At 40.8% G+C, this 15965-nt stretch overlaps 1 protein-coding gene across 6 annotated transcripts in view; it reads right to left on the bottom strand.

Moving 5' to 3' along the window:
- Nucleotides 1-15965, bottom strand: part of BACH1 (BTB domain and CNC homolog 1) — an 88745-nt gene that overhangs the window by 59367 nt on the left and 13413 nt on the right. Inside the window, exons 2-3 of one of the 6 annotated variants that reach the window (XM_035546083.2) lie at nucleotides 11935-12134; nucleotides 9023-9143 (exon numbers count right to left, since the gene is read on the bottom strand). The gene's annotated coding sequence lies outside the window, so the exon portion shown is untranslated. Of the gene's footprint in view, nucleotides 1-8577; nucleotides 8751-9022; nucleotides 9144-11934; nucleotides 12135-15965 lie in introns of those variants that run through there. The other 5 variants (XM_050708854.1, XM_035546081.2, XM_050709018.1 and 2 more) reach the window with 5 other exon arrangements.

The raw sequence follows: 15965 nt of genomic DNA, 5'->3' as shown, positions 1-15965 counted from the left end.
AGTACTAACAAAGGTCAAATCTGTGTCTTAATTCTGTTTTCCAGTTGTGTAATAAAGGCAAGGCCACACATTTATTATAACACGTCATGACAGCCAACTAGATTTTCCACTCTATGTTCAGAATGCTGTTGGCCATAAAAGTGTCATTATATACACATCCACAAACACAATGCTAGCAGAAACTCTGTATTCTTGTTTCCAAAAGGGAAAAAAAAAAAAAAAAAAACTTTTCTGAACTGTTTTGTGTCCCTCCTACTCTAACTATTCTTCTGGAGCACCCACAAATTATTTCCAATTAATACTACTTATGGATGGCCAAAGGGGGTAAGAGGTTTGAAGCAGACAAAGCAATTTGATGGCGCTTTTTAAGAAGGTGTATAACTTGCAAACTCGAGCTGCAACTGTTCCCCTAGCACAGACCTTCACAAGCTTTCCCTATCCCAATACAGCTTTGCAGCTTGCATCTCTTCATTTACTACAAACACCTGTCAGATTTCCGCCCCTCAGACAATTCAGATGCAAATAACCAAAAAAAGGAAGCAGGACACTCAAAACAGTGATAAACTACTTCCTTGAAAGTTATCAGTCTCCTAATCTACCATGCTATCTTCGTTTTCAAGTGAACACTTAAGGAAAGAAAACTAGAGGCAGGCACAGAAAACTTTTAGAAATACTCCAAGTCAGCCTATGGCTATATCTAAATCCCCGTTTACTCAGTCAGTATAACCTAACAATCATTTTGCTAAACGCAAAAGAAGCTAAGAAACAAAAACAGGCAAGAACACTGCTTAAGGTATTCAACAGAGCACTCACCATCAAAAATAAGAAGAATCCAAAGAGATCTTAAAAAACTCAAAATAGTCCTTATAATGCCAGTTGAAAGGATTGAAGAAGAAACCGTAAGTCACTAAGTATGAATCTTCTGTCAGTGGAAGAAAACTAGTATTGTCAGTACAAAGGCATTCCTTAAATTCCTCTCGTGAAATTCTGGGCACCTAATAACCTCAGAGGCTTGAGGGGAGAGGAAAGAAACTAACACAAGTGCTAGTGTAAGAGCTACCTGGAGGAACACTTGCAGCTGAATGAATTGAGCTCTACTTTGAAAACACAGCGAAGCATGTGACTGTAAAGCTGCCATTCTTTATCAGGCAGCTACTGTGATCAAGAACATTCTGCTTAAGGGCAAAATTATTCTCTCTTAAATACTGGCTATAAAACCCTTTTCTGCTTCATAGCGAAGTTATAGTGATTTCTTTCATCCCTTCTACCATAGGGCTCAACAGGAAAATTATGAATAATAGGTACCCGTAAAATTACTACGTCTTCAGGAGATTTAGACATCTCTGCTTTAATTGACTTAATATATACGTATTTATTTTCAAAGGACATACAAAATACTTGTTATCTTAATGGAAATTAGCACTGCCAACAATGTTAAGAAAAGAAAGAAGTTTCTTTGGATACAGTGTAGAGCTTGGAGCAAGATGCCTGTCCAGATTTATCCGGAAATAAGAGATCTCATCAGGACTCATTTTCTTCACATGATTGAAGTTATTCATTAATTTATATTACTAACATGGAGGTAACTGCACAGTATAGGAACTGTAAGGTACTTTGAGTAAAATTAAAGCAGACTTGAGGTATGCTCATCTGATAGATTACACTTGGTAAAAGTAACTTCTCCTTAACTCCTTGTTGATGGCAGAATAAAGCAGGTTAAGTAATCCTCCAGAGCAGGTACTGGTAGGGAGGGAAGTAAAGAGTCACTTCAGTGCTGATGTTCAGGAAAACCTTAAGTTGTCCCCATTTGGCTCTAATTACACGTGTTCCAAAGATGACGATCACTCTGGTCGAGTCCATGTCAAGCTATAAGGAACTGCAGTTGCTAAGTTACAGAAGGAACATAATAGATAATATCTTGGAACAGATAGCGTGAGAGCGGGAACATATTACCCGGATAAAACCTTGTAACAGTGCACGTGATACAATTCTCCTCCACATGCAGAAATCTGGCCCAAGGTAAATTAACTGTAAGTTTCACGCTCAGCAGCACCACTACAACAGGTAGAAGCCCACACGCAAATGAACATCCTGTGGTTGACAGGAGAGCCTTATGCCAGAGCTGAAGGAAGCTCTGAAGCATCAAGTTATCAACAAAGCTGAAATATTTAATGCTAAGGAATAACTTTCCCACTATGCAAAGGATAGCAAAACACAGCTTATGTACACTCAAAAGCATGGTTCAGCCCAAACTTCACGATATGCTCCAGTGATCAAGCCCTTTACAGTCGCACAAGGAAGATAAACAGAAATCCTATTCCAAAGGGAAAGTGCTATTGCTAACCAAAAGCAACAGCACTAAGATGTGGATGTTAAGAAAGCATTTGAAACCTTAAAACAATAAAATATCACCCAACAGCTCATTGCAAGTTTTAACATCGGCAGCAATTACCTCAAGTCATCGCCTCAACACTCATCCAGATGCCCGCCGAACAACTACCAAAAAAAATCCATCTTTCCTACTGAGAATTTCTAGAACTTCCATGCTCTGCCCAAAATATTTTATTTATAACGAATGCCAAACATACAGGATCATAAAAATCAACTGAACTGACTAAATAAATGAAACACATTATTTAATATTAAGAACTTCTTTGGACTCTGAAGTTTTAAAACAGAATAGCCTGCATTTTGCATCTATGTTGGAAAATCCCCCCAAGTCATATAGTTTACCACAAAGTTTTTCATTGACTCAGAAACAATCTAATAACACCAGTCATGTACGCTTATAGCTGTTTATTGTATACTTCCACCATTCTTTCTAACCAGAGAAGACAAAAACAACAGCTGGAAACGTCCCCGCCTGCCTATGACAGCTGCCAAGAACTTCACTACTAAGTAACTTAAAACAACAGCATGACAGCTCTCACACTGGTGAATAAATTCAGCATCCTTCAGTTTGCTTTCAAACACCACAAACACTAAAAAGAAAAAGGTGAGAGATTTCAGCATACAAAGGGGCATGCTTTACAGCCAAAGCAAGTGTTTTTGCATGTGAGACCAGCTGAAGCTGGAAAGATCCACTGGCAGCGTTAGAAGAAAACTCACAACCAGAAAAAATGAATGAGTCATAGAAGTCAGCTCCATAGGCTCTCAGACTCCTAAAGGAAAAACAGCCAAAAAATACTAAAATGGCACTTAGAACTGAGGTAGATGTTTGAGAATGGAAACTAATGCAAATAAAAGCCAAAATGACAGAACGATACACCTATGATTTGTGTACATGTTTACTAAAATATTTTTTGGACATTCTGAGTTGAGTGCTTCAAGTGTCCTTAAAAATACCAAATCAGAGCATAAAAATCCATGGAAACCAACAATGGTCAGACCTTTCCTACTCAGGAGGCTTGCACTTTCAGGACAGAGATGGCTGATTTGCCAAACTGACAATTTAAACTCTGGGGGGCAAATCTAAAGACCCAGAAGAGAAACTCCAGTATCTAATTCTCAGCAAGATCAATGGGAACCCACAGGCACATGCATTTGAGCAAATCTCGTGAGCATCCTAGCGTAATGATCACCTGTGAAAGGCTGTCAAATAAAACACAGGACTGTACTTTGCTACCATCAACTGTAATACACTCAATAGCAAGAGGGGTAATAAACCAGCTCAAACTGACATGTGGTTCTTAGGTCTTAAGCTCTACAAAGAGAGTAACGGTACTAGCAAGAGCCAAGGGAAAAAAAAGACTGCTATACAAGTTACAACCTACCAAGTAAGTCAATGCTTTCTTCTCAAGAGCAACAGCCTCTCATTTCCCATCAGTCAGTAACTCCATTTCAGAAATTCCTGAGAGGAGCTAATCTATTCCTAGACTCAGGTATCAGTTATGTTGCTCTACCACCAATCTGTCAACAAGTACAGGGTTTTTGTACCCCCCCCCAACCTTCCGCTACATTTCCTGTAAATTATCCAACCCAAGAGTTACTCAATTTACTGAAAAAGTAAACAAAAACCTGTTCCTTATTCTTTAGTTAGTGAACAACCATCCTCCAAAGGCATGCTGGATATCTATACTCAGTAGTAATCACAGTAATTTCCAGTAGTACACGGGTAAAGTTCCTGAAATACAAGGAAGCAGCAAGTGCAGTTCATCTTCAGCAGCTCCAAAGCTCAGGCAGGCCACCACTCCTGAATCCACCACCTGAACTTGGACATCCAGATGAGCTTTCAGTTTTGATCATCATCACAACCAAACTGGCAAGATTTATTTCTCATGCAGCAGCCAGAAAACATCTGCTCAGCAATCACAATGCTCATAACTTATCTGTACTCTTAAAACCCCTTAAATACCTGAGCAGTTGAAAAAAGGTATAGACAAGAAAATAACTTGAAAAGCAAAACCCGAGTGCTATTCCTGCCTCTTATGCTGATGTATCAAGTAACTTTAAGCATGTCACATCTCCCTCTCAGTTCGCTTAGAGCAGACACGTTTATTTCATTCTATAAAAAACCTCTCATCCACAAATGTAAAGCACAAAGGGACAACTATTGTTTACTACTGCTAAAACGAGACGGTTTGGGTGAGAGACAGTTTATTTGAAATGCATGGCAAATGCTTTTTTCTAAGGCTTTGTAGCTGTCCTTGCCCCCAACTTCCTCGCCTTTTAAGGAAATGAAGTTATGTTACAGATGAATGCCTACAGCAGTTAATAGCTGCTGATTCACGTTATGCTGACAAGGGATGAACAAGCATTTTAGTGTTCATGTTTACTGCTTCTCCATCATCAGTCCGCCAATACTTTAAAAGAACAAAGTGATTAAAAAACCCTTTTGGTTACAGCAACTGGCATTGTTCATAAAAACAATACTTTCTCCTATAAAGAAAGTAGGTCTCATCTTCAGATGATTAGCACATTCATAACTGAAATTCTACGCTATTCTTTATTAGTCTAAACACCTGGATGGTATTGTTCACAGCTTAATTACAAAACGAGCTTTAAAAAAATGATTAGGCTGCATTTCTGCGTAATTCTTACCGCAGCGTTTGGACTCTTGTCAAGTCACAAGTGAGAATTAAAAAGACTCATGGAAAGTCAGGCCACTGACAAGACTCACGGTCACAATTTGTTTTCCAGGTTTTAAGCCTAGAGATTCGCTTTTTTAAATATTTGCAGTCTGTATGAGAACTCAGAGAGGAGAAAAGGAAAGAGAATTAAGAATCCTACTAGACATTATACTCCAGAGGCTGGGATTTTAAAGAAGAAAGAAGAAGACACGGATATTGTATAAACACAGAACTTTCACCAGAGTAAAGGTTTGAACAGCTTCCCTGAGAAGGTGATATAAAGCACTCCATATCAAAGCCAGAAAAACAGCGTTTTGATTTGCAGTTTAACATTACCTTACACCACTAAAATTTTGTATCAGGCATAAAAAAAAAAAAATCACTGTGGGATTTGGTTTGTTCCAGTACTAAAAACAAATAGGACTGAAGAGATTTCAGAGACTCTTTTGCAGCAAAATCCCACCATTTACAATCCTTCTATTCTACTGATTCAACAGTTACTCTGGGAAGGTGGCTATGACTGAAAATATTCGTTTAGGATGAAAGGTAAAAGGAATAACAACGCATGCTCAACAAGTACTTACTGTCACCTCTTGCCTTAAAGGACAAATACCTTTGCATTTATATCTACATATTTCTACTCCTTGCCACAGTTAAACCACATGAATTACATTTAAACAACAGTCAGAATCCATTCATAAGTATGCATGTCAAAATATTTATAACAAATAGTAAATTAACCATCTGTAGTTCTAATGCATCTTACCCTAACTTACAAAGGATCCAAGAAACAACCCAGAAAGAACTGAGAAGCAAATATATTGGCAATTCAAAGTAACTATTTTTTTGAAAGTGATCTTGAAAGTAACATTGTTTGTGGTGTTAGCTTTTTAGCTCTTCTGATCTGCTTCCACAACCTTTCTTCACAGCACATGAAACAAACAAAATTTTAAAATTTTAGGCATGAATCAGGAAGAACTTCAGACACACTGCTATGGAAACAGAAAAGCATATGGGAATTTGATCAGAATTCGCAATATTTATATTTCTGTTTAGAGAAGAAAACACAGAATACCAAACTTCAAATGGTACTAGGAATAGCAAAGTGCTATTTAATTTCTTATGAAAGTATTAGCTAATGGGCCAAGACTGGAATCTAAGCGTTATCTTGACAGTTAAAATGAAGTCACTCACAAACACTATCTGAACAAGGTTCTGAAGATTACTTGGATATTCTTTAAGATGCAGTCAATCTAAAGGCATTTAAGCAGACCCTATGCTATGTCTTCCACTCTTCAGTGTGCATCTAATGCAGAAACTGAATTTGTGTTTCACTAGTGCTTCTAAAGCCAGTTTGCCCTCCATAACACATTTCACCCTTCTATGCAAAGTTTCAGTAGCTGACAGGTCAGCTGAGCTTTACTCTGACCTGCTACTTCACATTTACACAAAACACTGAAGAACGCTAGTTTCCCTTCACATTACCAAAGAACAAAACCTCTCTCCACCACAAAAAGGGCCTTAACTGAAAAATACAGCATGCTGCTGGAGATGGAAGCTGCTTTTGCGACACAGCCTATGACTTATTTCATCACAGTGAGCACCCCCTCCCAACATCACCCCACTGTTAACTTCTGAAACAAAGACAGGGAAAGCTGCAGGAAGCCCTCACAAATTATCCCCAGTTTGGGCATACTTGGCTGCATTCATACAACTTCATGGTTGTTTCAGCAGTTATTTTTTGCTCACTTAAGGTTTTGTTCCTACCCACATTTGCATTAACCAACATGTTACCACTGTTTAACTATGGACTGCATATAAACAAGACTTAAGCTATAAATACCCCCAAGTTTTTTTTCAGCCCCTAAAACCTCCCTCACGAAACTTTCAGTGGCAAAACTCAAAGGGACAACTAAAACACCAGCACTCAGATACACAAGTCCTTCAACTGGCCTACCAATCCTTCCCCTCACACCAGTCAGCCCAGTGAAGGGAGGAAGCCAGGTTGATGACTGAATGGAAACGTGAGAAATTTATCTGAACACCTTTTCTCACCTGATCAGATGGGGGAAGAGGGGAGGAAATAACAGAACAAGAAGACTTGGGCCCAAACCATTGGGCAGTTATTTGGGACTCAAATTACCACTCAAGTACAAAGATGTCTCTGTTCTACCCCCAACAATACCTTTTTTCTATGCCCAATGATAGTGCTAACTGATCAAAATGATCAGGTGAAGAGCATGGCCTCAAATACCAGACAATTCTCACATTAACATCAAATTGCTATTGTTCAAATATCCTTAAAATACTAAGATCCTATCACACTAAGGTCTTGGATGTTTTTGAGTATAAGACACTCAATAACACAGCAGATGCAAGTTAAAGCGCTCATTTTAGCGTTTTGGTTACTCCATACACCAGTGAAGCAGAATTCCCAAACATCTCACCTACTGTGCCTCCATTCACCTCACAAGACAGATCCAGCCTACAAAAGCTGATTCCTTTTATATTAAGATGTACTCTAGAAGTACACCTAAAGAAGTCCAAATACTAAGGGATCTCGTAGAATCATCTCAAAACGATCCTTATGAAAGGCATGCAGTGTGGATACTCTGCTCTCAGCAACTGTTTCTCTCTGCACATCTGCTACCCTTGGGCCTCACCGCTTGGAAACGTGCACACCGCTTACTCACATGTGTCAGGACACGCAAGAGGAATTATGCCATGCAAGTCACCTTTAAAGGGGAAACTCGACTTTAAAGGGGAAACTCAACCCACAAAATAAGACGTCGTAGCTTAACTGCTTCTATTCACTCATGCTTGATAAGGAGATTCCCATTTGTTTTTCCTTCAGTGTGACTTTAAAGGACTATAAAGGATTTGTGGAGCTATGTAACTAACTTATGGTATTTCTTTCCAGATGGCAACTATTCCATTACTACAGTTAAGCAAGTTTCTCCACACACCTTCCTGAAATCGCCTCAACTCAACGCGTCTGTCAAAAGTCACTGCGTGACGGAACTGTACACAGAGCGTTATCTTTACTACCAGAACACTGCTTTTTATTCTCTTTAATTCTGACGAAAATTTAGAGGCTCCGGGTGGCTTAGAGGCTCCAGGACCGGGCTCCCATTGCGCCCCACAGCCCGCCCGGCGCCTCGCAACGAGCCGGACGGGCACTGCGGCTCCTTGTTTACGGCCCGCAGCGAGCCCTCCCGGAGGGCCGGCTCGCTGCCGCCCCCCTCCCTCCCTCTCTCCCTCCCTCCCTCCCCTCCCCTCCACTCCCCTGCCGGGCACCCCAAACCGCGCGGGGCAGCGGGGGGGGGGGAAACGAGGGGGGTTGCGGCTGCCCGAGCGCAGCGCGGTCAACGCGCCTCGGCCTCACACCCCCCCCCCTCCAGCTGACGTGGTGTTGCCCTCGCGCCCCCCCCCCCCCCAGCCCAATGGGCGCCCAACGGGTACCCAACGGCCGCACCGCGCGCGCGCAGCGCAGCGCAGCGCACCTCACCTCAGCGCACCTCACCTCAGCGCCTGCCGCCGCCGCCGCCGCGGCGCGGGCAGCAGCAGCGCGGCCACCGCCTGCGCGCGCCCTTCCTTCCCTCCTGCCGCTCCGCCCCGGCTGCTCCTGCCCCGGCGGCTGCGGCCCGACTGCGGCGGCTTGGCGGCGGTCAGGTGACCCCCGACAACACGGGCCGCCCCCGCGCGCACACCCCGCCCGCCCATTGGACGCCGCGCTCCCCGCCGACCGCCCGCGCACGGCGCATGCGCGCGGCCGCCGCCGGTGGCCGTTGCGGGCTCTCCGGGGTCTGAGCGGAGACCTGCCGTCGGGCGGCTGTGGCGCGGATTAAAGCTTTGCTCTGCTAATAAATAGCCAAAGGCTGTTTATTATATCTCTAGTTATCATCCTGAAGGCACTGCTGAGGGAATCTTAGGGTCACACAGAAAGAACTCACCTCTGTTATGTATTAAAAGGTTGGGGAAATGCCGTTGGCCACTTGGGAGCGGGGTAAACTCCATGTGCTTGTATGTTCAAGGATGCCACGGAGGGCAATCTCCTTCCAGAAGCTGCATATCCTGAATAAAACAAAACATCGATGATGGCAACTGTGAAAGGCACATTGTCAGTAATACCAACTAGTAGGAACATGATTGTTGTGACATTCTAACAAAGTCAACAATTTTCTTTACATACAAGTTACAGAATCCCATTTACGCTCCATAAAAATTACATTTTAAAAAAGCAAATATGAAATACACGCTCTTACCCTGTATTTAAGTGCTACGTAACTTTCCCAAGCTATTTTACAGTAGAAGCTCTACTCCTCTTTTTGGCCTTCATGGGAATTTTGGGGGGAAGGTATGAGTAAAAATCTTACTGGTAAGGCGTAGTAGTGATAGGTATGTATGAAAGGGCAGGGAGTTCCCCTCGTGTCTGCGCATAATGACTGACCTTGCATAATTCAGAAACAGATGAACCCGTGGGGAAAAAATGCTTATTGAAAAGCATTGGGTGTCAAAAACATACTTTTATATATTACTTTACTCCTACATGTATTAATACTCTCATTCTTCAGTTACCATTAGGATGATAATGAAACTCTTTTATTTTCAGTGGCAAAGCAGCTAGAAATCACACCGATGGGAGGTCTGAAGGGTCTACAGCTGATTCCAGCCCCCACCCAGTGAACTGGGGAGCCCTTGTACACCAAACAGTTTCACTTCCACTGCAACCTAGAAAGGAATTTTTCAATAGCTTTCTTCAATAGTCATTATACCAAATTAAAACTGATAACAGACAGGAAATCCCTGCTGGTTTATTGACTTTTTTGCTGTTTTTGTTAGCTTTTGAATGGGACTTTTTTATTTATTTATTTTTTTAAGGTGAGGAGTGGCTCTATTTCACAGGCAGGCTTCAATGTTTCCTTGGATCGTTTTTTAAGTCCCTTTAGTCTCCACTTTGAAAGGTGTATTTTGTTAGTATTTCTTTGGTCAGACATCTTCAACACTACCCAAAATAAAAATAACAACCTGAAGCACTGTGAAAGCAGATCTGCAACCAGACCCTGAGTAACAGTTCCAGGTTGTTTATTCAAGGGTTCCCGATTACCACAGCCCCTGAGGAGCTGCTGTACTTACTTTGTAATCTCTGCATTCAGGTGGAAAAGTCTGCCAAACGCAAGCTGTCTTTTCCTCAGCTGACAACATTTGAGATAGATGTTAACACCTTGTCTAGGTTTCCACCAGGTGAAAGTTGGTTTGGCTTTTTGTTATGCCTGCTGTAGGCACATAAACTTTAAACATCTTCCAAAGCGACACACCTTTCATTTTACTTTTACAAGTTCCTGGATTCTTTAAGAGTCATTAATGTGGGACGGGTAACAGTTGTCATTTGTAACTGACAATTATGCAGAACAAATAAAAGAACATGAATAAACAACCTACTATGTTGTCTGTACATGAGATTTAGTCAAGCAAGGCTTTCTCTGAAAGGCCTGGAGCAAACAGAATTATATACCCATGTGTTCGTCCGCGCTAATGGCCAAGATGAAAATGCTGCACGTGGGTTACACTGGAGCTAATGAAGCAGAGGGTATCGGGTCAAAAGAGATGGTTGAAAGTAGAGAACTGCAGCAGTGCAAAGTATGGTACTGAGCCACAAGCGGAAGACATGAAAATACTTGCTGACTGAAAAGCAAATTGGATATTCAATTACTAATATAATGCATATATGTGCATATATATAATTACAGCCTTTGTTTTACAACCTACAACCAAGGCTGTTTTACAGCCTTTGTTTTACAAATTGACTTTGTGAGCATTCCGTGAAGGAAGAACGATACCTTTTAGATGAGAAAAATCTTCCGATAGGAGGAAGGATTGCCTCTCCACTCCCTACTTTTCCCTGGAATTTCTCTTGACAAATTCACTCACGTGTATTTCTGCTAAAGGAACAAGTTATATCCAAGACTTTGTAAATGGAAATAATTCCTCTAACAGTTCCCTTCACGTGTAACAGAACTGTTAATCCTGTGCTTATACAGCTCCTGTATTTTGAGTAAGCAAGAATTTGGTGGTGGCCCCAATTTGCTAAATGCAACTGTATTGTAAAATGAAGATATGCAATGTTTGTGATCTCATGCGGGATTTAGCAAAATCACACATCGTGAAGGGAGGGTGTGGTTCTCCCTGCCATTCATACGAAGAGCGTATCGAGCAAAATTCTGAGACTTTCAGTTTTGCTAGAGGCTAATACCAATTTTCCTTCTTTGACTGTCCAATAACTGCTTTTCATGTCCTTAGGAGGGCATTCAGTTATTTTTAGTCCTTATTTTAGTTATTAATTAGTTGCCCAATATGTTCCACGGGCACAACCAGGGTTTCATTACAAAATAGCATAAGCAATTTGTTGTCAAATATCCATAAGAACAACTATTTGGTTATGATATCCAAATAGTATCTTTATGCTTGAGATTTGGGTAATGCTTGTTCTTACATTTTTAATAATAACATATGTAACATATCCTGAATCTCAGTTTTTATAGTTGTTCTTTATGTTTTCTACCACCTCATGCCTTTACCCATGTTGACAATTCCCAATGCCCAAGTACTCAGACGTGAAACAAGCAGCTTAAAAAAAAATGTTTAAATGGTAAAAGTTGAGTTACAGAAATAGAGAATTAGTTCAGTTTTTAAGCATAAGCAGAAAATTTAAAATATCACTAGGGTAAGTGGTTGGGTTTTTTTGTTTGTTTGTTTTTCTTTTTTCTTTTTTTTTTTTCTTTTCTGATCTTACACTTAAGATTTTTGTAGCGGAAGCAAGGGAAAGAAGGGAGAAGAAATAAATCAAAACAAAAAGAACTCTTACTTTGGCTTGAAGGTTGGCTACCAAACCTTGGACCGCACCCACCAAGAAGGGATCTTCATCTCTTGTTCTCGGTCCTAGGGATGATGCAATGCTGACTTCCCACACAATAGAGAAAGAAATTATGGTGTAATAGCTTGTTTCTCACTCATAGTCAGACTGAAGAACTGAGTAAGTACTTTCCTCGTTGAAATTAGACACAACTGGAGAGGGGAAAAATAATTAAAAAAAAAAAAAAAGTTAGTCCATTTTTTTTTTCCTAAAAAGGAGAAGTAAAACCAGCAAAAAGGAGATCTGGGAGCCAAGCTGAAAAATAAGGAAGTAGATCTTCCTGCAGATGAATAATGAATGTTTTAAAGATTAAACAGTTTATAAACTGGAATTATAAATCCTCACAGAATTAATGAGTATGAGAAGAAATAATAATAAAAGAATGCAATTAGAAGAAAATGAAGAATAATGCCCTTTTTTGCAATAGATTTTTTTTCTGATACATTGAAGACAATGGGATTTTAAATCCCATTATATCATATGCTTTTATTTCCCTAAGAAGCATGAATATCATTATCTTTTTCTTAGTGTCATTTACTGCATCAGACACACTGGGTACACCGGTCTCAGCTTGGTCTCAGCTCGTACTGATTTGTGGCTGGATTTCACTGAGCTCCAACTAGTCTGCATGAGGATAATGGCCCAGATGAATGAATATGGTGTAGTTTAGAATTTTTGTGTTAAATGGGCACAGCCTAAACCAAGGAACATTCAGGACATCTTTAATACTGTGTTTGATCTTTTCTGCCCTTGTCCTCAGTTCCTATGCTGGAGCTGGTTTCATACAGCAGAAACTTGGCTAATAAATTCTCCAGAGCTGAATTGCAACATATTCCAATGCTAAAGGTGAGACTCATCCCACCTATCTTTATCCATCTAAATATTAGCTGTCTAGTCTAAGCTACTTATTTAGGCTCCTGTGGAGTCAATGGAACCAGATAGGCATCTCCACAGGGTAATTTTCCCCTTCCTATGGTGGGTGTCTGAGACAGGTGTGATGAAACTCCTTTTGGAGATGCCTGTCTCGCTCCTTTGTCTGTGGTGGGAACAGATAACTGGGTTAGGCTAAGTGGATAACTCTCAGAGGACTGTGGATGAGTTGAATCTGCACCTTCTGCGGGATGCTGGGATCAGAATATATCAAAAACATCAGCAAAAGTCGTTGAGAAAAGTAAACAGCAAGGCCCCATCTCCTTCCTTTTGTGCCCAGCTTTTTCTGGCTAGGCAGGACACTTACTGTCAGAAGAGGGTTTCTGCCCTTGGCCCCGTACCTACACTGTAGCAGACTGATGAGACATATGCAATGAATCAGGTACTTCTGGTCACAAGCCAAATGAGCATACAGTAAACCAGGTGTAAAAGACTTGTCCTAGACACACCAGTTTCATATACATAGATTGAACACGCTACAGAGGGGGCAGGTCCAATGCTTTCCTGGAAGCACTTGCCGTACTATCATAAGCAGTAAAAAATATGGATGCACGCACAGCAATTCCAGTATCTCCTGCAGGAGTCTGCCACCCGGCCCTCATGGACCAGAGGCTGCGGACCCTGCTGCTCACTCATCCACGTCGTCACGCAGCAGACCAGTCCGTTTGCACTCTGGTAAATGAAAACCAAACTGCTCCCTCCTGTTAACTTGCAGACGCAAAACCTGGTTTTTAATCTACACTTAGATTGCATTTTCTTACTGTAAATCTAGCTATCAAGTAGCTAAGTAGTATGTAACGCATTTAAGTGACTTAAACCTCAGGGCTATGTCAATATGTATAAGCTGAATATTTGCCTCTTACTTTAAAATTATTTTTAGTCTTCAAACAAATTCTAGAAAGCCTTTGAAGACTTTCTACATTTTCTTACAAGTACGTAAGCGAAGGAGCAAAGCAAATTTATTTCCATACCGTCTTTTGCTGTATGTGTGAGGTACTGTTCTAATTCTTAAGAACACACATGCTTATTTTTCATGGTTTTCTTGCTTACAAAAGTCTTTTGTTCATTCTGGGAAAGCATACTATTACTCACAGGAAAATATTTTTAAATTCCCTCTTTATAAAAAAAAAAAAAGAGAGAGAGGAAAATGTTTTTCATCTAGAAGTGAATCCTATTCTATTAGACCGTCCTTTAAAAATGCAATTATAAAAGCGATCATTTCAAAGTTAATTTGGTCCAAATTCTTGTCAAAGCTTCTTAAAGTGAAAACTGGTCTCTCAGTTTAAACTTGTGTTTCTTTTTTTTTTTTCAGATATTGTTTTTAAAAACAGCATCATTAAACTAAACAGTAATATTTCCACAGGGAAATGAAAGTGGGGGCTATTTTGTTTTGATTGAAAAGAATGATTTGGGGAGGAGGGAGAGGATTCTGTGAAAGGGGTTATAAACCATATGTAAACAATGGCAAAAAAAGATGGGAAACATATTTAAAAGTTTCTACTTGTGGGACACCAGAGGTCTGCTTAGATAGGCTGAAGGAGGTGTATGAAGAGACCAATAAATGAGAACTGCAGCAGAACAACTAAAAAGACCCATCCAGGTACTTTGCTTGAAAGAGGACAACAATTGATTTATTCATGAAAAAATGGATTTGCTTTCCTGGAAACCTGGAGAAGAAAATGGTAAAAGTTGTAATTTTGTCTGGCAGAAATGGCTGATCTGAGGGATCTGAGAAAAGACCAGAAATGTCCGGGAGGTGAGGTGAGATTGCTGCAGTCAGACTGTCCAGGCTATGCATTATCACACAGTGGCTCTTTTGAAGCATGGGAGGAAACTTCGGTGTTTGTGGGAAAGCCAGTGTATGCTGTCCGGAGCTTGATGAGCGTTTTCAGTCTCAAGTAATGCTGTGGGATAGCAGCTGTGTGGATTTTAAATGAATTAGTTCAGTGCAGCAGAAAACCACAAACCCTGAAAACAGCAGAAAGCTGTTTTTAGCCAGATACAGATTTGCTAACAGATTCGTGGAATTGCTGAGTATTTGGGAAGATGTAGGAAGACCTGGTGAAACACCTCGTGGTGGGGTGCTCCTTCACAAGCTAAAGGCATAACACACTGTGTTGGTTATGTGTTCCCTTTTATATGAAAAGATTTTGCTGGGAAAGGGAGCCACCACCTTAAAAAGTACACTTAGTGGCACTAGGGAAGGAAGAATCATAGAATCATAGTCACTAGGGTTGGAAGAGACCTTCAAGATCATCTGGTCTAACCATCACCCTACCACCAATGTCATCCACTAAACCATGTCCCTAGGCACCAGGTCCAACCTTTCCTCGAACAGCCCAAGAGCCCATCTGCTTCCTTTAACACATAGTTAGGTCTATTGATAGTCTCCTGAATTAGCAACTTTGATGGCCCCTCCATGCACTCGTACTTTTGGGGGGGGGGGGGGGTTGTTAACAGCTGGTAGATCACTCACCCCATCTGTGTCAAGCTTGGGGTTCTTCTGTTGCTCTTGCTCTAAACTGCTCTAACTGAGGAGTCTGCTCGTTAGTGCTAGATTATTGGTGATATCTGGAACACTGGTTTGCTGCTCTTCTAGAGAAACGCACACTCTCTCCCTCAGATGAAAACCTGTGAAACATTCACTATATCTGTGGAAGGAGATACCCTGAGTGTTCTTAACAAAAATACTTGTGGGTGAGATCCTTGACAGTAGGAAAGAAGTGGCTTCTCTCTCACAGCAGATTCAAAAATCTCTGCCATACTTGAAACATTAAAACTTTGGACTGATTCCCTAAAAACTGTAGTCATACCCCTGAGAGGAGAAGGATGTTGAGTCATAGTGAAGAAAGGAAAGAAAAGCTGAATGTTTTTTCTATTACAATCATTACAGAGGTCAGACACAACCAAGACAGACAGATGAACAACAAAAATACTGGTTAAATGATTCAAAAGGCTAGGTTTTCTGGCATCAGACAGAAACATTTCAAGGACTCTGAAAGAAAATATGGAAATGAATTGTCATTCCAGTCTATCTTAACATATTTGCCTTT

The sequence above is a fragment of the Cygnus atratus genome, chromosome 1 (assembly GCF_013377495.2).
Source record: "Cygnus atratus isolate AKBS03 ecotype Queensland, Australia chromosome 1, CAtr_DNAZoo_HiC_assembly, whole genome shotgun sequence".
Lineage (NCBI taxonomy): Eukaryota > Metazoa > Chordata > Aves > Anseriformes > Anatidae > Cygnus > Cygnus atratus.
The sequence above is the reverse complement of the archived record's forward strand: the minus strand, read 5'-3'. Positions and strand labels throughout refer to the sequence as shown.